The sequence below is a fragment of the Halictus rubicundus genome, chromosome 1, assembly GCF_050948215.1.
Source record: "Halictus rubicundus isolate RS-2024b chromosome 1, iyHalRubi1_principal, whole genome shotgun sequence".
In the NCBI taxonomy this organism is placed as follows: Eukaryota; Metazoa; Arthropoda; class Insecta; order Hymenoptera; family Halictidae; genus Halictus; species Halictus rubicundus.
This window is the reverse complement of record NC_135149.1, coordinates 25,887,633-25,910,590: the sequence shown is the minus strand read 5'-3', so window position 1 is coordinate 25,910,590 and position 22,958 is coordinate 25,887,633. Positions and strand designations below refer to the sequence as shown.

The 22,958-nt window shown below is 42.0% G+C and overlaps 1 protein-coding gene across 3 annotated transcripts in view; it reads left to right on the top strand.

Annotated features, from left to right (window-relative positions):
- The window catches only part of Da (transcription factor daughterless), a 275,108-nt gene that overhangs the window by 142,795 nt on the left and 109,355 nt on the right, over window positions 1–22,958 (top strand). The window lies entirely within an intron of this gene.

The following is a 22,958-nucleotide window of genomic DNA, read 5'->3' as shown; positions in this document are numbered from 1 at the left end:
TACAATTTATAAAAAACGATTCTTCCACCTGATTCGTCTTGTGAAACCGTTTAGATTGCGTCAGAAATATTGTTTGTATTTTCAGAGATAGAGGAGGTATTTAGGTGACCTGTTTTAAGCGAAACACCCTTTATATAGCAATAAAATCGTAAATGCGTGAAATTAGCTCCGGCAATCTAGTGTTAACACTTTAAATGCCGGTTTTCGTAAAAGTCAAACAAATCATTGAGCCATGAATTGTTCAGTTATTGTTGTTATTAATAATAAAATGTAACATCGGTTAGAACTGACACCGTCAAGCTGCCGTCACTGTCTACCGACGTTAGTCGAAATAATTTACGAGGGGCTGAAGTAATTAATGAACCGAGTAAACAGTCATTTTCGCGCACGAGACGAGAGCCATTTTCCTTGAAGTATCCGCGACGAGTTAGCGCGTTCCGGAAGACGATTCGAGGTTCCTTTGGTCCCCCGGTACTCGCGGAAACTGCCGGCGAATTATTCAGCGGGTCCCCGCTTAATTGGCCCTTAATTAGTCTCCGATAATTTGCCCGGCGAATAACCAGACCCGCTCGGCACGATGAAATCAGCCGATGAATTATTTATCGTTCCCCCGTTAGATGGGTCAAGGGTACTTTGGAGAGTCTCGTTCGTGCCAAAAGCCATTAGCGCGAGAAGCCCGAGATCGTTTCTCCCTCTCTCTCTCTCTCTCTCTTTCTCTCTGTTTCCTCCCTCTCTGCTCCAGCTCGGCGTCTGGCTGCCCACTTTTTCCCCACCCTTTTCCGGCTTTCACTTTTCCATACTAATTTCGCGACAGGACCAACCGGGCGGGGGACAGGTCCTTCCCCGAGCGTGCCAATTCCCTCTCCCTGCGCTTCGATCGACCATCGATCCTTCGCAAAAGTTTCGCGCATCCGTGAAATTCGTCCACCCGCGTCCACCCCCTCGAGGGGGTGGCCACCCTGTGTAGTGCAGGAACAAGTTTCCGAGTTTTTTCAGAGATAATTACTGAGTGAACAGTTCTAATTTTTTGGTGGTTTAATCATCTAACTTGGAGCTTCATGTACCAATTTACTCAAATCAAAAAGTTACAAAATGGCGGATTTGTTCGCCTGCTACGAAAGCTCGCTTCCTGGAGCGTCGATTGCTATAGTCGATGTCATTGTGATTGACTGCAATATCTGAAATAAAAAATTTTAGTTGGTTTGTCAACAGAATTGCGTCATCTAAAAACTTAGTCCACGAATTTTCAAAATTTTCGGCTCTCATAGAAGTGACAACAGTTTGAATTCCAGATAAATCTGTTTGTAGGCATCTTCCCAGTTTGACGATGCGATTTTGAGACAATCTTTTGGAATTTTTTAACAGGAATGTATTGGATATTATAATTTCAAACTTTGCACACTTGTCAACTAACATTCCAAGGACGTACTCCATTTTTTTGAGGCAGCAATAATCATTTCCGTCCATGTTACACCCACTGCAATACTTCAGTGGTTCAACTGAACGTAGATCAACGTAGATCAAATTTTCGTACCTTACTACTTCTGTAACATCAGCAAAAATAATTACTGTTGCTTCCAAAAATTTGTATACACTCTTCGAACATTACTTAACAAGTACACAAAATTTGGAATAATAATACTCGACGTTCTTCTTCCAAAAAGTTCCAAAAGATCGTCTTGCAATCAGAGTATCAAACTACTATTCGGAAGGAGTACTCGAATTTTGTTAACCAACAATATTAACGATGATAGTTTTCTGTGACGTCACAGCAGTGGTTTAAGGTTCGAAAGAGAAGGTGATTGCCGAGAAACACGTCAACCGCGACCCGGAATCGGTAAGAAGAATTCTTTAACCGATCGCACGTGAAATCCCATCAGCCGTCTCGTCCCGTTGTCCTATATACCGGGTGTGCCCCGTGGTTCGTCGCACGACTCGCCCCGAGGGGGTTGCCACTGACTACTTGACTGACAACCAATTATACGAGCCGGTTGGCAAGCCAGACCCGTTTATATCGGGCGAAACCGGCCGGATCCCCAGGATCCTCGTTCGGTTAATCCCGGCGAGGGGTTAGAAAACGTCTTAAGGCGGTGGGCACGGCTCAAGATTGTGTGAGTGCATCCCCTCCCTAGTTCCGCACACGTACCCGAGTTTTGCAAGGGTACGGGAGGCCCGCTCTCATTTGTTAACAATGCAAAAATAGTACTGTTCTGTAGTCAAAATCGCTAGATAAAAGTTCAATCTAGGGTGAAAAGGTCCTCAGAAGTCGTACTTTTGCGTTTTTTAGCCGTAATTTGCAATATTCAGCAGCATACTGCTTAATCGAGTGACATTATCGTAAATATCGAGAGATTCAGAGCTCGTATGGAGTTCGTTGGACCTTTCCACCCTAGCGGGAACATATAGGAACTCAATGCCACGCCGATCATGTTGTATGCTTACGTATCAAACAAATGAAAGCGGGCACCAAGAAAAATTAGATCATTGAGTATTTCATCAAAATATAGTTCCGACATTTTTCGCTACGAGCGCTGTACTATGTTCCCGATCTGTCTCATCGTCAGTAGTCACTGTATCGGTAAAACAGAGGCCTATAGGAGCATGCGCGGCGCGAAAGCGTGGATGGCGTGTACGTGTGCGACGGCGATCGCAAGGGTCCGGGATGCCTGGAAATATTTCCCAATAATGCAGAGACGGGACTTTTCCATAGTGAAAAGAGCTAGATAAAGGTTCAATCTAGGGTGGAAAGGTCCTCAGAAGTCCTACTTTTGCGTCATCGAGAAATGATTAGCTATATTCGGCAGCATGTTGTCCGCCAGAGAGGCCTGTAGGAGCATGAGCGGCGCGTCAACATGGATGGCGCTGTCGTAGCTTTGTTCGAATAGCCGTGCCGTGGCACACTCACACACCGCCTGATCAGCGTGTACGTGTGCCGTCGGCGATCGCAAGGGTCAGGGATGCCTGGAAATATTTCCCAATAATGCAGTCACGGGACTTGTCAATGGTGAAAAGAGCTAGATGAAAGTTCTATCTAGGGTGGAAAGGTCCTCAGAAGTCGTACTTTTGCATCATTGAGAAACGGTTAGCAATATTCGGCAGCACGTCGTTTCTCAGGGAAGCTATGGGAACTGACATGGCGGCACATTCACCCACCGCCTGGTCGGCGTGTACGTGTGCCGACGGCGATCGCAAGGGTCCGGGATGCCTGGAAATATTTCCCAATAATGCAGCGACGGGACTTTTCCATAGTGAAAAGAGCTAGATAAAGGTTCAATCTAGGGTGAAAAGGTCCTCAGAAGTCCTACTTTTGCGTCATCGAGAAATGATTAGCTATATTCGGCAGCATGTTGTCCGCCAGAGAGGCCTGTAGGAGCATGAGCGGCGCGTCAACGTGGATGGCGCTGTCGTAGCTTCGTTCGAATAGCCGTGCGGCGGCACACTCACACACCGCCTGATCAGCGTGTACGTGTGCCGACGGCGATCGCAAGGGTCAGGGATGCCTGGAAATATTTCCCAATAATGCAGTCACGGGACTTGTCAATGGTGAAAAGAGCTAGATGAAAGTTCTATCTAGGGTGGAAAGGTCCTCAGAAGTCGTACTTTTGCATCATCGAGAAATGGTTAGCAATATTCGGCAGCACGTCGTTTCTCAGGGAGGCTATGGGAACTGACATGGCGGCACACTCACACACCGCCTGGTCGGCGTGTACGTGTGCCGACGGCGATCGCAAGGGTCTAGGATGCCACTAACCATTTCCCAATAATGCAGAGACGGGACTTTTTCATAGTGAAAAGCGCTTTAGCCAATTAGCATCTTGGAAGGTTGGATAATACAAGGATGTGAATTTTCAGTAATGGCACTAGATAAAAAGATCAACCTGACATGCTGAATCCCTCAAAAATCCCTAAAAATTATTGTTCGCGAAATGTAACAAATAGTTGGGCAAACTATATTTATCAATTGATTTTTTCTAGTTTTTATCTCCAGATAAAAATGAATATATTCTAAATATTTTCTGTAAAAATTTGATTTCAATATCTCTAATGGTTTGAAAGCAACCTGTTGCGAATTAGTATCTTGCGTCGATGGCCCGCTCCATAACATTGACACTGGAGGGTGTCATAAATTAGCCCTCCCACGACACTGTCTCGCCGAAGACGAAAGAACTTTCCTGTAACCTCAGTGCAAAACACAGTCATTCTCTAAAGTCTGAAACATTGCCGCTTCGCACGAATGTACGATTGCCTAGTAAATATGATCCAAATTATATCATGTTTGGTGTCAATTTTATCAGGAAAATTACACGAATGTGTTGAGAGAAGTTTCATGAATATATTATGAAAAACAAAAGAATTGGGACATTGCATTAGTATTGTTTCACCGATATACCTGACCCCGCATAATGTTACACTCTTCGGCGGTCTAGCTTCTAGCCCCTTCGAAGGGTAGACACTTGGGCGCGTCATAAATTGGCCCTTCTCCGATAGTGTCCAGCCAAAGACGAAAGAGCTGGCATGCAGCCTCGGTGCGAAACACAGTCATTCTCTGAAATCTGCAACATCGTCGCTCCGAACAAATGTACGAATGCGTAGTAAATATGATACAAATTATACCATGTTTGGTATCATTTTTATCAGAAACATTCCACGAATGTGTTGAGAGAGGTTTCAGGAAAAAATAAGGAAAAACAAAAAAAATGATGACATTGCATTAGTATTGTCTCACCGATGTACCTGACCCATGTTACACCCAACGACCGGCACACCGAACGGCCAGGCCGACTACGCTTGCAATGTTCCGCATTTTATATGGATTTCTGTATGCATTGTCTGGCCGGCCTGACGGTACGCGGGGTCCGAGAGTTTCTGCGTTTTTATGAAATACATAATGGTAATAACGGTACTTCATTCATAACTTATAACGTAACTTTTAATATACTTGGTTTTTTTTATAATTACAGTAGGTATATTTAGCAAACATGTGCATAATCTTTATTTGCATTAAATTTTGTATTAAATTAAATTAAATTAAATTAAATTAAATTAAATTAAATTAAATTAAATTAAATATTTCTGGAATTCCGACGAATTTGTTTCGAATGAAGTTGCATACGTATCGATAATATCATTAAAATATCCTCACGAAGTTACCGCACTCCTCAAAAAATTGTCATACTTTACCTTCTTGTCATACCTTCTAGGCGTATGTAACTTCGTAAGTATATTTTAATGATATTATCAATACGCAGAGTTGGGCAAAATAGTTATCGAAATAAAAATTTCGAATAACGAATGAAAGATAAAAAAATTTGTATTAAAATTTGAAAGTTAAAATTACAATCTCATTAAAGACGGTCCAAATGCTCTAGATAAGCTCTAGAAGTCATTCGTATTAACAATATTGTTCTGATTAAAAACATAAAAGCATAAAAAAATAAAAGCATGTATTAATAAATAGATTAAAAACATGAAGCATCATTTGGACTGTCTTTAATGAGATTGTAATTTTTATCGTAACATTACGTATCGGTGAAACTTGTCCTAATCCCACAGGCATTCTGTGCCCCTTAGCTCTTTTATCTGGGGTTATATTGGGAGGGCTAGTTTCTGACACCCTCAAGCGTGTACCTGTCGAAAGACCCAGAAGCTAGACCGCCGAAGGGTGTAACATTGTGCAAGGTCAGGTATATCGGTAAGACAATCCCGATGGAATGACATAATCTTTTTTGTTTTCCATTATTTTTTCATGAAACCTCTCTCAACACATTTGTGGAATGTTTCTGATAAAAATGACACCAAACATGGTATAATTTGTATCATATTTACTACGCATTCGTACATTTGTTCGAAGCGACGATGTTTCAGATTTCAGAGAATGACTGTGTTTCGCACCGAGGCTGCATACCAGCTCTTTCGTCTTCGGCAGGACACTATCGGAGAACGGGTAATTTATGACGCCCCCAAGTGTCTACCTTTCAAAGGGGCCAGAAGCTAGACCGCCGAAGAGTGTAACATTATGCGGGTGCAGGTATATCGGTGAGACAATACTAATGCAATGTCCCAATTCTTTTGTTTTTCATAATATATTCATGAAACTTCTCTCAACACATTCGCGTCATTTTCCTGATAAAATTGACACCAAACATGATATAATTTGGATCATATTTACTAGGCAATCGTACATTCGTGCGAAGCGGTGATGTTTCAGACTTTAGAGAATGACTGTGTTTTGCACCGAGGTTACAGGAAAGTTCTTTCGTCTTCGGCGGGACAGTGTCGTGGGAGGGCTAATTTATGACACCCTCCAGTGTCAATGTCACGGCACGGAGTTATAGAAAGCAAATTTTTACTGAAAATATTTAGAATGCGTTCACTTGTATCTAGAGATAAAAACTAGAAAAGAATCATTTATTTAAATATAGTTTGTCAAACCATTTGTTACATTTCGCAAACAATAATTTTTACGGATTTTCGAGGGATTCAGCATGTTAGGTTGATCCTTTTATCTAGTGCGAATCATTACTGAAAATTCACATCCCTGTATTATAGAGAAATGGGTTGCGGAATTCCAGACCCTTCCAGCCCTCGTAGGCACACGTACACGCCGACCAGGCGGTGTGTGAGTGCGCCGCCATGTCAGTTCCCATAGCCTCCCTGAGAAACGACGTGCTGCCGAATATTGCTAACCATTTCTCGATGATGCAAAAGTACGACTTCTGAGGACCTTTCCACCCTAGATAGAACTTTCATCTAGCTCTTTTCACCATTGACAAGTCCCGTGACTGCATTATTGGGAAATATTTCCAGGCATCCCTGACCCTTGCGATCGCCGTCGTCACACGTACACGCTGATCAGGCGGTGTGTGAGTGTGCCACGGCACGGCTATTCGAACGAAGCTACGACAGCGCCATCCACGTTGTCGCGCCGCTCATGCTCCTACAGGCCTCTCTGGCGGACAACATGCTGCCGAATATAGCTAATCATTTCTCGATGACGCAAAAGTAGGACTTCTGAGGACCTTTTCACCCTAGATTGAACCTTTATCTAGCTCTTTTCACTATGGAAAAGTCCCGTCGCTGCATTATTGGGATATATTTCCAGGCATCCCGGACCCTTGCGATCGCCGTCGGCACACGTACACGCCGACCAGGCGGTGTGTGAGTGTGCCGCCATGTCAGTTCCCATAGCCTCCCTGAGAAACGACGTGCTGCCGAATATTGCTAACCATTTCTCGATGATGCAAAAGTACGACTTCTGAGGACCTTTCCACCCTAGATAGAACTTTCATCTAGCTCTTTTCACCATTGACAAGTCCCGTGACTGCATTATTGGGAAATATTTCCAGGCATCCCTGACCCTTGCGATCGCCGTCGTCACACGTACACGCTGATCAGGCGGTGTGTGAGTGTGCCACGGCACGGCTATTCGAACGAAGCTACGACAGCGCCATCCACGTTGTCGCGCCGCTCATGCTCCTACGGGCCTCTCTGGCGGACAACATGCTGCCGAATATAGCTAATCATTTCTCGATGACGCAAAAGTAGGACTTCTGAGGACCTTTTCACCCTAGATTGAACCTTTATCTAGCTCTTTTCACTATGGAAAAGTCCCGTCGCTGCATTATTGGGATATATTTCCAGGCATCCCGGACCCTTGCGATCGCCGTCGGCACACGTACACGCCGACCAGGCGGTGTGTGAGTGTGCCGCCATGTCAGTTCCCATAGCCTCCCTGAGAAACGACGTGCTGCCGAATATTGCTAACCGTTTCTCAATGATGCAAAAGTACGACTTCTGAGGACCTTTCCACCCTAGATAGAACTTTCATCTAGCTCTTTTCACCATTGACAAGTCCCGTGACTGCATTATTGGGAAATATTTCCAGGCATCCCTGACCCTTGCGATCGCCGTCGGCACACGTACACGCTGATCAGGCGGTGTGTGAGTGTGCCGCGGCACGGCTATTCGAACGAAGCTACGACAGCGCCATCCACGTTGTTGTACGTCCGTACATTCTCTCTTCCTCTGTTTTACCAATACAGTGTGTTGCTCGATACTGAACTTTGGAAAACGTTCCTAGCTCCCCTACTGGACAGAAATGTTACTATTTAGCTTCCTCTAGCGGCCGTTCGTTCTTTCATAGCGTGACGATCATTATTGTGTCGGGGCATTCGGAGCTTGCCCTGGTCAGGTTCGGTTCCCTCCCCTTAAGAAGGATTACGTGCGGAACGGAGGGACCGTGGACGTTGCCGCGGCTCGAAATCGACGTCCGACGATCCCGTGAAAAATGTTTCACGCGTTCCGCTTGATCCGTATCGAAAATAACATCCTTCTCGCAAAAACTAACAATCTAGCCGCATAAAGTGTCGAAAACAACCTGGGACGTGTTATAAATATATAATTGTGCGAAATGAAATTAAAACATTGAAACCGCTTGTTCACCTCGGTTTACGTCTCATGAAACAATGAGCCCACGTAATTTCCTCCCGTAATGGATTCGGAAAGTCCACGTTATATAATTGCGTCGGCTCGGTGCTCGGACGTAACTTATTATACACGCGTATCGATTACATTGTTAATCTATTAGTTCCCCGCGGGGCACCGGAAAAAATGTATTATCTGGCGTAGTAACCTCGCGATGACACGCGGCAACGATAAAAAAGAGCCGAGCCGGTAATTAGTAACGATCGTGTGCGCGCGCGAGCGAGCGAGCGAGCGAGCGAGCGAACAACGTCGTCATTTCCAAGAAGCACGGTCCGCCATTTTTCTTCGGAGGATGCGCTCCCCCACCTCGCGACTTTGAGAGCTTATATCTCTGTTAATACGGGTCGTAGAGGGTTCGTAGAGGGACGAGAGGAGAGAAGGCGAGGGAGAGAAAAGTTAGATAACCCCGGGGGTACGGTGAGATAAAGTTCGACCGGCCGTTTATTTTAATCGGAAGCGATAGTCGCGGATCACCGAGGAGCGCCATGTTGTCTGCCCGCTTATCGCCATCCCATTGGTCGTTGTGATTGACGCACGTCTAGGAAGACTTGCCTCCGACCGAGGAAACGGAGAAAAAATCATTAAGAGCTAGGTAACGGCGCGCGGTCACGACCGCGATCCGTGATTTTTCTACACGCGAGAGGGTATCGCGATTTTTCCGAGCGGCAGGCGGTTTCTTTTTCGAGGGAAAATCAAGAGCCGGCCATTGTTCCGCGTAGAGGAGGTTTCCGAAACATCGGGCGCGTCCGCGATTAAATTTAATCGTCGGAAACATCGCGGCCCCGATAAATTAAAAGCCTCTTTTGATCGGGGCAGCACGCGCGCGCCCCGTCCAAAAGACCGAAAATGAAATTCGTGAAATTTTTCCGTGCCGCCCGCCGGCCCGCGCTCGCGACCAGCAGAGAGAGCTATGTTTTTTCATTCGAGCGTTTTCGAATCGCGGTTTTTGAGATATGACCTCCGGCGCGGCCGATAATAGAGCGAGGGGGGAGCAGGAGGAACGTTCAGAAATTCATTTGTACGGACAGCATGAAATTTTCGATTTATTCTGCCGCGGATGTGTGGCGTACGCTCGCGCGCGCTTTTCGGCGCCCGGGATATATACATATCTATCTATATATATATATATACATGTGCGAGAGCGCCGGGACCCGGCTCGAAATTATTACATAATTGTTATTCACACCGGGCGTGGAAAATTAAAGCGGAATATCGCGAGAATAAAGCAGACGCGAGCCGACCGAAGTGGCCAATAACGAGGCGGTCACTCGTTCCCGGGCTATCGCTCGTAATTTTCGTATCCGCGCAAACATCATTTTTACCCCCTGGAGCGCGGACGCTCCGCCAGCGGCTCTCAACTCTCATCATCTTCGCCGAGCAATGCAATCATAAAAATTCCGAAGCGATTTATTTTACCGAATTTCGGAAAATCTATAAATTTGTCGCTACTGCCCGCTCCTTCTTGCAAACCTCGCGGCCAAGTTTCGGCACACTATGTACCCAAACGAATTTTTCTGCGTGAATAAATAATTATTAGAATATTATTATTGCAATTTTGCATCTCGTTGTCATCAGTTTCGATCGTCTTAGAAGTTGGAAAAACATGTACGTTCAGTAAATTACCCTGGACTGAATTAAAACACTGAACGGATGCAAGAGTGTCTCATTAGTGAACCATTAACCCTTTGCACTCGGCGCTATTTTAATTCCAAAGCTAAATTTTTCTTCCGTCTTAGAACATTTTCATTTTGTTCGTACGAAACTGACCCGATTTCTACATATAATATTTAAACTATTAAATACAAATTTTGTAATGTAACAAATATGAAATAGTGCCACAACAATTTTTAGTGGCGCTTCAGAGTCACCACTCGAGTGCAAAGGGTTAAATGGCTAAAACTTAGTATGGGGATATACAGGGTGGCCCACATAACTCTGAACAGCTCAATATCTCGAAAACTATGCCATCGATTTTAAAGTTCTTAGTCTTAAATTGCATGGAACTGAAGGGCCTTTCTGACTACATAAACGTGAAGTGGCCTCCCTTCCCTTTTAACGGGGGAGGGGAGGTACCTTTATAATTTTAAATGGAACCCCCTATAAAATGTTACATATTTAGATTCTACCGGAAAAAACAAGTCAATTTTGTCTGAAACATTTTTTTGTCAGATACTTCCATGATGAGATATAACAGTTTGAAGTTTCGAGTTGTAGGTACTTGAAGCGCTCGGAAATAGCGTTATGGAATTATACGCGCTTGAGTCCTTTGCTTATTCGTGAAGAAATAAAATGTACTTTAAATTAAATGTTCAAAATGTCCTCCACGGGCTTGTAAACATTTATTTACTCGAAACATCAAAGTTGTTCTAACACTTTTTAACATTTCGGGAGTCACTGAAGCGCAAGCGTCATGTATTCTTTGTTTCATATCCTCTTTTGTCGTCGGTGGTTCAAACATAACTTTGTCCTTTACATATCCCCATAAGAAAAAATCTAATGGTGTTAGATCGGGGGATCGAGGAGGCCATTGACGAGGTCCCCCACGATCTATCCATTTGTTCCCAAATTTTTCGTTCAAAAATTGCCTGGTGATGATTGCAAAATGTGGAGGAGCGCCGTCTTGTTGGAACCACATTTCTCTTCTAACGTGCAGTGGCACATCTTCCAAAAGCGCAGGCAAATGATTTTTTAAGAAATCACAATAACTTGCAGATGTTACAGTTTCTTGAAAAAAATAAGGTCCAATCACAAAATCTCCTATTAGGCCACACCAAACATTTAAAGACCATCGATGTTGAAAGGGAACACATCGCATCCAATTTGGGTTTTCCACGGCCCAATAATGCAGATTATGTCTATTTACATGCCCTGAATTCATAAAAGTGGCCTCATCGGAAAAAAGTATTATGCACAAAAAGTCGTTTTCCACAACACCCTGCAGCCACTCACAAAATCTTACGCGGTGATCGTAATCTGCTATCGAAAGCTCTTGTGATAAAACCATGTGATATGGATGATACTTTTGCCGTTTCAAAATTCGTTGAATTGATTAACGACTAATATGTGATGTTTGTGCAAGTGTGCGTTGACTAATATGAGGATTTAATGTAATTGCAGCAAGAATACTGGCACTATTATTTTCATTAGTGACAGCTTTAGGTGTATTGCGAGTTTTTTTACACAATTCACCGTGCTCGCGAAGCCGCTTTTCTAAATTATGAAATGTTGCATGACATTTTTTGATCCCATAACGTTCAAAAAACACCTAACGTTAATAACATATTCACTTCTGTGTCAAAAGTAGCCATAATCACAATGTTACTGCTTGAATAACAGCTCTAAACTGAAAACATTTTCATAGATAAGTGAGTCAAACTCAAGAATTGTAAATATTGTTGTTTGTGTTTCTTCATGAATAAGCAAAGGACTCAAGCGCGTATAATTCCATAACGCTATTTCCGAGCGCTTCAAGTACCTGCAACTCGAAACTTCAAACTGTTAGATCTCATCATGGAAGTATCTGACAAAAAAATGTTTCAGACAAAATTGACTTGTTTTTTCCGGTAGAATCTAAATATGTAACATTTTATAGGGGGTTCCATTTAAAATTACAAAGGTACCTCCCCTCCCCCATTAAAGGGGAAGGGAGGCCACTTCACGTTTATGTAGTCAGAAAGGCCCTTCAGTTCCATGCAATTTAAGACTAAGAACTTTGAAATCGATGGCATAGTTTTCGAGATATTGAGCTGTTCAGAGTTATGTGGGCCACCCTGTATAAAATTCCATTTGAACATCAACGTGATTTTTCCCAAAGATCTCTGTACCTAAAACATGCAGTCTACTAATTACTTCCAGCGAACGCGCAAACGTATAATTTCTTAATTACAAGAAGAGAAACTCCGAAAAAATGAATCGCGGGGTAAATAACAGTCCCGGTGGCTCAAGGCAGTAACATTTGCGCCAGTGGAGGGTGGTATGGATAGCCAGGGGGTTGGAAAAGTCGGCGGGGATCGCGCGTCTCCGTAATTCGCGGCAGTTCCGCATTGTCTTGTGGAAAAAGTGAGCGGTCCGCGGCTGATTGTCGGTGTGTCGTAGATAATTGTATATCATTATCTGGCCGTTCGAATAATCGTAGTATTTAATTTAATGTAAATTCCGTGGCTCGCGTAGTATTCCGAGTCTTCTCGGAACGGATCGATCGGGCATGTCTCGTTGGCCGATCGGCCGCGCGTTTTCGCGATAAATCGCGTGGCGAGCCGATAATAGGCTGCGGGAGAGAGTTGTAGATTTTTCCCTCTCTCTCTCTCTCTCTCTCTCTCTCTCTCTCTCTCTCTCTCTCTCGGTTCTTTCAGCCCGCGTTTCCGTCGGTGTTTTTTCATCGCGTCGCCCGTGGCCCGTGCGCATGCATACCATTAAAGACGCTCACCTCGCGGGCCGAGCCTAATTGTAATTATTATTATCATCGACGGAGAACAAAGTGCAGGTTCCCCCGGCCCCCGTGATCATCGTCATTATCTCCTTATCGGACGCGGCATCGCATTACCGCTCTCGTTTACATCGGATCCGTGCCCGTTCATTATTCCCCGGGGCAGATAACCATCTCCCTTATCGACTCCTGGCGAGAGAGGACCGCCGCGGGACACGTGGGCGTGCATCGCAAAGGAATTGAAATATTTTTCGTACCTTCGCCCGCATGCTGCGCCGGGAAATCCCGTCTTCCGAGAAGCCCATCTCTCGCCGTTTGCGCGCATTCCGCGAAACCGTATCGAAAATCTTCGATGCCGGCGTCTGCTCTGCGGAAAATTTCACTTCGTGTAATTGTTTACTGCTTTAGTTGGTCATCGGTTATTTATACTGATGACACAGTCCTTTGTGCGGAGCTGGAAATGAATTGTAGACGAATTTACTTGGGTACACCGAGATGCGAGAGCGTTGAAAGTGAGGAAATATAAAAATTTTGTTTTGTAGGATTTGAGGACGATTTTCTGGGATTTTTGTGGGCTGGACGTTGTTGATAAAATAGTTAGAGCATGAGTTACTGTTCGAATTTTTATACCACCTTGTTTGGGAGGTCAAGATCCATTTATTGTTTGTTAAAACATTTTTATTCTGTCTGCAACATTTTCTTAATTTGTGGAGCTCGATTTTGGGGGACTTTTATGGGTTGTGCACAGTTAGTAAAATATTTAGAACAATATTTCCTGTTCAGATATTTATAACGTTTGATTTTTCGGCAAATCAGAAATTTTTGTTTTGGTTAAAGATTTTTCTTCTGTCTACAACTTGATCTACTACTTAACGTACCAGGGTTCGACTTCAAAGGGGTAGTTTCACTCTCAAAATATTTCCTGCGACTAAAAGAAATATATATCTAAATAAGTATATACTCATTGGACAGATTAAATAATTTCTTCGTTTCCTTTTTCGCTGTTTATATTACAGTACAAAAATAAATTGTATAAATAAGTACAGTGAAAGATTAGATAAAGTTATTGACTCAACTGACCCGAAAATATTTTTAATACATTTCAGTCCAAAAAAAAATAAAATGAAACTCATCTTTCAGCTTTCTCAAAAAATGTGACAGAATATTTTGGTCAGACCAATATTTTTCCAACAAAGAAATACTGACGTTGATTTTCTAAAATCACAATTCTTACTTTTCATGACACTTATATTACAAAGTTGCCTCAAATTTTTAGGTCACAGTGTTCTACAAGCTATTTAGATTATTTTCATGTGATCGTCCAAATATAATATTAAAATAAAATGTATATGGGGTAACTTTCCACTCGTCAACTGTCTAAAAATTAAATCTTAATTGTACTTGAAAATGAACCCCTTGCAACTACAATTTATTTTATATAATCCACTAGGAAAAATAGGAAATGGCTAAATATTGATCAAATAGAATTTCATTTCAATTCAAATGGAATTAATAATATACGTATTTCGAAAATTCTGTTCGAAGTCTTCATCGCGAGTCTGACTCGACATTATAGCACAAGGGGTTAAACCGATTCATGATCATCTTGGTTGATCAAACTTCCGTTCTGGGAACAGTATCTTCACTTCAACAAAACCCAGTAGAATAACCGTATTTTCCGCAAACACCGCAAAGAAATACACAAAATCTACTTGCCAAAAACCGTCTCGCCCCGATCACAAATTCGCATCAACCGAAACAACGTTGCTGCAAAGAGCAGCATTTTCCAGGGCTCGCAGTCGGAAAGACTCGGCACAGACTTCGGAAACGATCTTCCCAGTCCCAGGAAGCTGCGTCTCGTTTCGATCGATCGTCTTCCCGGTGTTCTCTTTGTCCGGGTGTTGGAATCGTTCGGACGCAGTCGTTTAAAACGGATCATGCATCCAAAGGTGCAAAACAGTATCCATTCGAAATAGAAAAGTCGATGGGTCCGGGTCGGGTCTCCGTCGCGCGAGAACTATCGTTTCGACGAGCGGAAAACTCCATCGTCCTCGATTCCAATTTCCCTCTTTCTCCCTTTTTCTCTCTCTCTCTCTCTCCACTATTTTTCTGTCGGTCCTTTTTCCCGTTCGAACAGGGTAAATCGCGAGCAACACAGGCTCGTGCGAGCCACCCCCCGGCACGCAGGACGATTTACATATTTCGGCGTGCGTTTGACCGATAATAATGTTTCGTCCCGTTTTCGACGAATGGCTCCATTACCGTGGGGCAGCGGAGGCATCGTTGCCGGTGACTTTTCGTTATTATGCGCTTTGAAAAATCAGCAGCCGACGCGTATCGCTCCGACAACAATACGATCGGGACAAACCGGAGACCCACGGACCGCGGAGTTCCTTTGTGTGATTTAACGCGGCCGAGCGTCCAACCAGGGGGCACACAACGATGTAACTTTTCACTGCGGAGCCTGCACCGGCCATTGATCATCGGCTCTGGATGGCGTAGGGCGGCCATCCGACGGATTTCCACCGGTTTCCGCGGGATTAAAGCGCCACGCGATTGTTTAGCGATGTTGACTTCCGAGGACCTGTTTGTTTCCTCTCCGTGTACCGATACTTTTTCAGTCGAGTTTTGCACGCTGATCGTTCGTTCGCGTTCGGCTTTGATTCATATTGTTTTGCTTGGGGGATCATAATTCGCTTTTTTTCTGTGAACATTGTGATTATTAAAGTACTTGGTCTGTTTGAGAGGATTTTTGAATGATGATTGTTGTTTTATTCGGTTGGGGGTCGATTTTAGTTGACTTAGGGGATGATGGTTCACTGAAGTCTATGTAGATTGTGATCACTAAACCAGTTAGCTTGTTTGGGAGGATTTTTTGACCATTTTTGGACGATTACTATTTTTTTTATTCGGTTCGGGGTGGATTTTGGTTGACTTGGGGGATGATGGTTCACTGAAGTCTATGCAGATTGTGACCACTAAACCAGTTAGCTTGTTTGAGAGGATTTTTTTGACCATTTTTGGACGATTATTATTTTTTTTAAGTCGGTGAAGGGTGGATTTTAGTTGACGTAGGGGATGATGCTTCCCTGAAGTCGATGCAGATTGTGATCACTGAACTAGTTAGCTTGTTTGGGAGGATTTTTTGACCATTTTTGGACGATTACTATTTTTTTTATTCGGTTCGGGGTGGATTTTGGTTGACTTGGGGGATGATGGTTCACTGAAGTCTATGCAGATTGTGACCACTAAACCAGTTAGCTTGTTTGAGAGGATTTTTTGACCATTTTTGGACGATTATTATTTTTTTTAAGTCGGTGAAGGGTGGATTTTAGTTGACGTAGGGGATGATGCTTCCCTGAAGTCGATGCAGATTGTGATCACTGAACTAGTTAGCTTGTTTGAGAGGATTTTTTGACCACTTTTGGACGATTATTATTTTTTTATTCGGTTGAGGGTGGATTTTAGTTGACGTAGGGGATGATGCTTCCCCGAAGTCGATGCAGATTGTGATCACTGAACTAGTTAGCTTGTTTGAGAGGATTTTTTGACCATTTTTGGACGATTATTTTTTTTTTTTAGTCGGTGAAGGGTGGATTTTAGTTGACGTAGGGGATAATGCTTCCCTGAAGTCGATGCAGATTGTGATCACTGAACTAGTTAGCTTGTTTGAGAGGATTTTTTGACCATTTTTGGACGATTATTTTTTTTTTATTCGGTTGGGGGTGGATTTTAGTTGACTTAGGGGATGATGGTTCACTGAAGTCTATGCAGATTGTGATCACTAAACCAGTTAGCTTGTTTGAGAGGATTTTTTGACCATTTTTGGACGATTATTATTTTTTTTTAGTCGGTGAAGGGTGGATTTTAGTTGACGTAGGGGATGATGGTTCACTGAAGTCTATGCAGATTGTGATCACTAAACCAGTTAGCTTGTTTGGGAGGATTTTTTAAACATTTTTCGACGATTATTATTTTTCTTTAGTCGGTGAAGGGTGGATTTTAGTTGACTTAGGGGATGATGTTTCCCTCAAGTGGATGCAGATTGTGATCACCAAACTAGTTAGCTTGTTGGAAAGGATGTTTTGACAATTTTTCGACGCCTAACATTTTTTTTATTCGGTTGGGGGTGGATATTAGTTGACTTAGGGGATGACGCTTCCCTCAAGTCTAAGCAGATTGTGATCACTAAACTAGTTAGCTTGTTTCGGAAAATGTTTTGACAATTTTTCGGCGCTTACAATTTTTTGTATTCGTTTGGGGGTGGATTTCAGTCGGGGGATGATGATTCTCCGGGGTGAAGATTGTGATTACTGAATTAATTACTAGAGCTTCTAGAAAAAGTTGTAGGCAAGTATTGCAAACATGATCCGCGACTACACGAGCAAGCGATATTTCTCCGTCACGCATGTATGCGAAATATTACACAGTTTAATAACCTCACTGTGCACGCGCCTCGCACATTACTCGTTGATTGGAATTTACGCGGAGCAGCGTAACGGGGAATAAAAGGTAAGATAATTGTAGAATTAAAATATTGGAACTGTGATTAATGCGGCTCGGCCCGAGTAATGTATTGTTTTCCTATATTTATCGCCGCTATAATCGAACAAAGAGGGTCTAAAAGAGAGTCGGAACATCGATCGGACGAGGGTTAATTTCATCGAATGACAAATAGCCGTGCGCGGAGAGGACTGGGGGAGGGATCGAGAATGGACTGTTTTTCACGGTGGCTGTACAGTTTTAGGGAACGGTTTTATTTAGATTGTTCCTTGCGGAGATTGTTTGGGTAGGGTTGTATGTCCTGACGAACGGCCGAGAGACCGTCTTTGAGGACGTTTCCTCCCTTCTGCGGCTCTTAGGAATGTATAAATAGGAGAAGTTGGTCTCTGTAAACAGGAGCCTCGCCGGCGGAAGTCTTTGGAAGTTTGTGTACGTATAGGTCGAGGAGGAGAGGACTATGGAAACTGGACTCTCGGGGATAAGCTCTCGACGGTGAAACGTGGGAAGATACAATTTTTATTTACGACCTTGGGCCTCCGCTTCGGGAGATACTGTTAACCGCGCGATTACGATGATTATGATCTTACAGTTTTTAACTACGCCGAGCTCCGAACGAACACGGACAACTTGCACTCTACATCCCTGCAAATTATCGATCTTGACATTCTAATCCGTGGCAACTGTTCAAGGGTAATCGCTGGACTACAAATATTTATTATAATATGGAATACATAGATATAATAGAAATAATACATATAGAAATATTAATAATAATAATAAAATAAAATATACAGTAATAATAATTACTGTTCACGGGTAATCGCTGGACTACGAATATTTATTATAATATGGAATACATAGATATAATGGAAATAATATATATAGAAATATTAATAATAATAAAATAATAAAATATACAGTAATAATAATTACTGTTCACGGGTAATCGCTGGACTACGAATATTTATTATAATATGGAATACATAGATATAATAGAAATAATATATATAGAAATATTAATAATAATAAAATAATAAAATATACAGTAATAATAATTACTGTTCACGGGTAATCGCTGGACTAAGAATATTTATTATAATATGGAATACTTAGACATAATAGAAAATATAGAAATAATAGGAGATAATATGGAGTCATAGTTCGCACTGCAGTGGACCGTTCACTTTGTCACACATTACTCACACTGTGAAGTACTGCAGATATTAAATATACAGGAAATTTTCTCGGCAAGAAATTCAGCATCACCTACATAAAAATAATCAAATTAGTATGTGCGACGCGCGACAGTCACTACACACGAATATGGTGGCGCCATACCTGTTAAAAACGCTGAAAATCTCACATCTCTACAGACATATACCTTTTGAACTAGAGATCACCTAGAATTGAAACTTGGATTTTCGGAATTTTCTCGCCAAAATCTACAGGATTACATAAAACAAAAGTTAAACATTTCTGGTTTCCTGAGGTGAAGTTTAACCCAGTACAGTTTCTCCAAAATTGATTCTACGCGTTATTCAGTCAACCAAATCTAACTTCTAGAAACTACTCGCATCATTCTCTGCAATCTTACCCCCTAAAGTGGACCTTCAAAATATATTTAAAAAATGCAATTATTCAATTAAATTACACTTGATATTCCCGCCTAGTGAAATGGTAAATCGAAACGTGGCGAGACAGCGATCTAAATCCACAAATAATTATTAGAATTTTGAGTGTCGACCCTAACGGTTCACCGAAGGGTTGCTGTGTCACCGTTTCCGTAACAGCAACGTAGAACTGTGCACAGTAGTAGTTAAAATGAAGACTAAAAAGTCGGAAACACAAAAGTGTGAAAGAGAAATGATACTTCGATTGCATAAGGATGAAAAATCATATAAGATTGCAGAAATTATAAACAGAAGTAAGTCTACAATACATTATATTATTAAAAAATCAAAAAATGAAGGAACAATTGCGAACAACGCTCGATAAGGTCGACGAAAGAAATAAAATGAACGAGAACAGAAAATTATCATTCGCGAAATAAACAAAGATCCTACTATATCCGCTCCTAAACTCACAAATATAGTAGCTGATATGTTTCATAAAGAAGTTCATCCGGAATTATGTCGACGAATCTTACGAAATAATGATTTTCATGGCAGTGTACCACGAAAGAAGCCATATATTAATGCGGTAAATCGAAGAAAAAGACTGGCTTTTGCAAAAGCATATCTCAATAAACATCTTTGCCTCAGATGGTCAAAATTATGTTTGGAGAAAACCAAATACGGAATTGGAAATTAAAAATTTACACGAAACAGTGAAACACGGAGGTGGATCGGTTATGGTGTGGGGGTGCATGGCAGCAAGTGGCACCGGAAATTTGGTATTCATTGATGGAATACTCGATAAATATAAGTATTTAAATATTTCAAGGAACAACCTTAAAGAAAGTGCCCGCAAATTAGGATTATTGGAAGACTTCCACTTCCAACAAGATAACAATCCCAAGCATACTGCAGGAATTGCGAAAGAATGGATCACACAAACACACCACATATATTAACTACTCCACCGCAAAGTCCAGCCATAAATCCAATTGAAAATTGATGGGCTGAAATCGGAAAAAGATTAAATAAATATCAAATAACTTCAAAGGAGGTATTGAAACAAAAAATCATAGAAGTATGGAATTCCATTGCCGTGTACTTTTACAAAATCATTGGTTTATAGTATGGAACGTCGATTGAAACACATCGTTACTGCTAAAGCTGGTCCAACAAAATATTTACATTAAATAATGTAATAATATATGTGGCGTTCGAATACTTTTGTGAGTCACTTATTGCGCGTGTTTCTAATAAATATATCATAACTTCTGCCTACGTTGTTGAATCCTTTTCAAATTTCACTGACACAATCTTGAGACCTCCCCCTTTCTATAGATACCAAATTGTTCTGTACAGATTAGTTTAGTACATCTTATTTTACTCATTAAAATGTGTGAACGTAAGCGTTCGAATACTTTCGTGAACCAGTGTAATTGGCCGAGCATCGGCTCTCCGTTCAAAGGTTAACAGACGGGAGCCATTGACTCCCGGGTTCCCGGTATTTGTTTCATTTCAATAACTCAGGAGGGTATAATGGATCCGCCGCGGGATATTCTCCGCGAGAAACGCGGAAACCGTCGGGGGTGTCGGTGGGAGAGAGCTCCTCGCCGAGTTCGGTTAAATATTTAAGTAACAGAGCATTTCACTCCCGGGAGTACATTGCGGGGGCGCGAAGACGTCTCTCGTCTCTCGCAGCATCCCTTATCTTTATCCGTGAGATATCTCGCGGTGACTGGAGCCGGTGCTGGGGGAGGGGGTGGGGGGGGGTGTCGTCGTCGTCGTCCAATCGCGGTTTTATTGGCTCTCTTAGAAACCGGCTTAAGTACGTTTCTGTGTCCCGCGAAACCCGCCTTTCGAAAATTCCAGCCGCTTTTTCCAGCCTTCTCTCTCTCTCTCATTGTCTCTCGTCTCCCGTGATTTCTGAAATTTTCCGCGCCACCGTGCTTCTCCGGAGATCCTCTTGCTCGTCCGAAGAAAAAAGGAGAAACGAGAGGACTTTTACCGGGCTCTGTCGAAATTTGTGAAAGCACTCGGCTCCGGAAGAATTTCTTTTTTTTTCCAGTTTGAAGAGATTCGAGAGGAAAGTTTACTTTGGCGGATTGTTTGTCGAGGGAAGTGTTGCTCGTTCTCGTGGACAATCTCCTGGCATTGTTCTGTCTCTCCGGTTATTTATAATATTTGTTTAATGTGCTTGTTTTCGTTGCGGTTTGGCATTCCGTAAACTTTCAGCGTCCAGACTTCTTTAAAATATACAATCCCCGTGTACATACGGTTTGGCTTAATGTGTTACAACGATGCTCTTGCACGGTGTGTTTGGAAATACTGAGCTGGTGTGCGGTAGACTTTCAATCGTGCCTGTACAAATTTCTTTTTTTTTTCAGAAATGTCTGTCTCGACTTTGGAAAATTAATTGTCCCTGTTTAAGCGGACTTTAGAGCGATTCTGTTGGACAGTATTCTTGTAGAGGATTTTTCAGGAGTGGAAAAATTAAATATTCATATCTTTTAATACAGACCACATTTCAAAAATAGTACTCAAAGAACTTTACAACGCCTTGATTTCTTTTTAAAAGTTGGTTTCATTTAATTTTGTGAGAATCGATTCCGACAAATGTCTGATACAAGGTGTTTTAGAAAAATTGAACCGTGCCCAGGAAATTTTCCTCATTTAATTTCATTTTCAACAATTTTCTGATCCATGCTGTTTCACAAGTATACTGTGCACTGCAGTGAACCTTTTAGATCTTGATTCCTAAAAGAAATAATTTATCCCGACTCGATTAGCTTTCCAGCAATTTATAGCGACGATTTTCTAACAGAGAACGTTTTAAAAATTCTGCTTGGATAAAGTTCGAACATCTTGGTTTCTTTCAAAAATTCGTGGTCCTCTATTATTCAGATTGGAAGAAAGGAATTCGTTTTAGTGCTGGGCAGAGTCGATAAATTTTTCCGAGATTCCAGTCACCGTGAACTAGTCCACAAAAGTCTCTGCTTGCATAAACATCCGCAGTCTAATTATAACGGGCAGGGAATATGTATATCGTAGGTAGCGATACACATACACGCTGCCGGACAGACGAACGAGACCACGAGCCCCGTGATTAATGAAACAGGATAAATATTGTTTTACAACGATATGATAAAACTCGCGCGTAGCCGAGCCGTCCTATGAATTATTTGTGCACCGTTTTGGTAGGCGAGTTTCATTAAACCAGCTAGGAATAATATTTTCCTTCAAGTTAACCCAAGGGTTACATCCCCCTGCCTCGCAATAACGTATCAGACTTGTGGCCAAGATTTCCAACTTACTCTCATAAATACTGACCTTATTCCTATGCTTTTCACTGGAAATTAATATCTCACTTCTTTCCTCGTAAAATGGAGTTAACGATATCTTCATTTTTCCTCGCTAGACTCCTACGTTCGCATTATTGTTACAATAAATTGTTAGGCAATGTTCGGGGCGACTGAATTTGAATCTCTGTACAATATTTGCCAAAATGTGCATCGTGAATTCTCACGCTATAAGTTTGTAAATTTACGTATACATTATTATTTATTTCGAATAATTTCCTTTAGTTTCATTATTTCAATTTTTGTTGCTCCCAAAATTGCCTACGTTTAATCTGCGATTATTTCGTAAAAAACGATCGTACAATATTTGCTACAAATTGCATCAATAATTCAGTGCATTCACTTTTCTCCCGCTATAAGCTCGTAAATTTACATATACATTATTATTTGTTTCGAACAATTTCCTTTAGTTCCATTATTTCAATTTTTGTTGCTGCCAAAATGGCCCACGTTTAAACTGCGATAATTTTGTAAAAAACGATCGTACGATAATAAATTTTGACTCATTTTGCAGCTAGAAGTCTCTAGTTTCATAATCCATCGTTCATTTTACGCTAACATTTTTTCCCATGATGC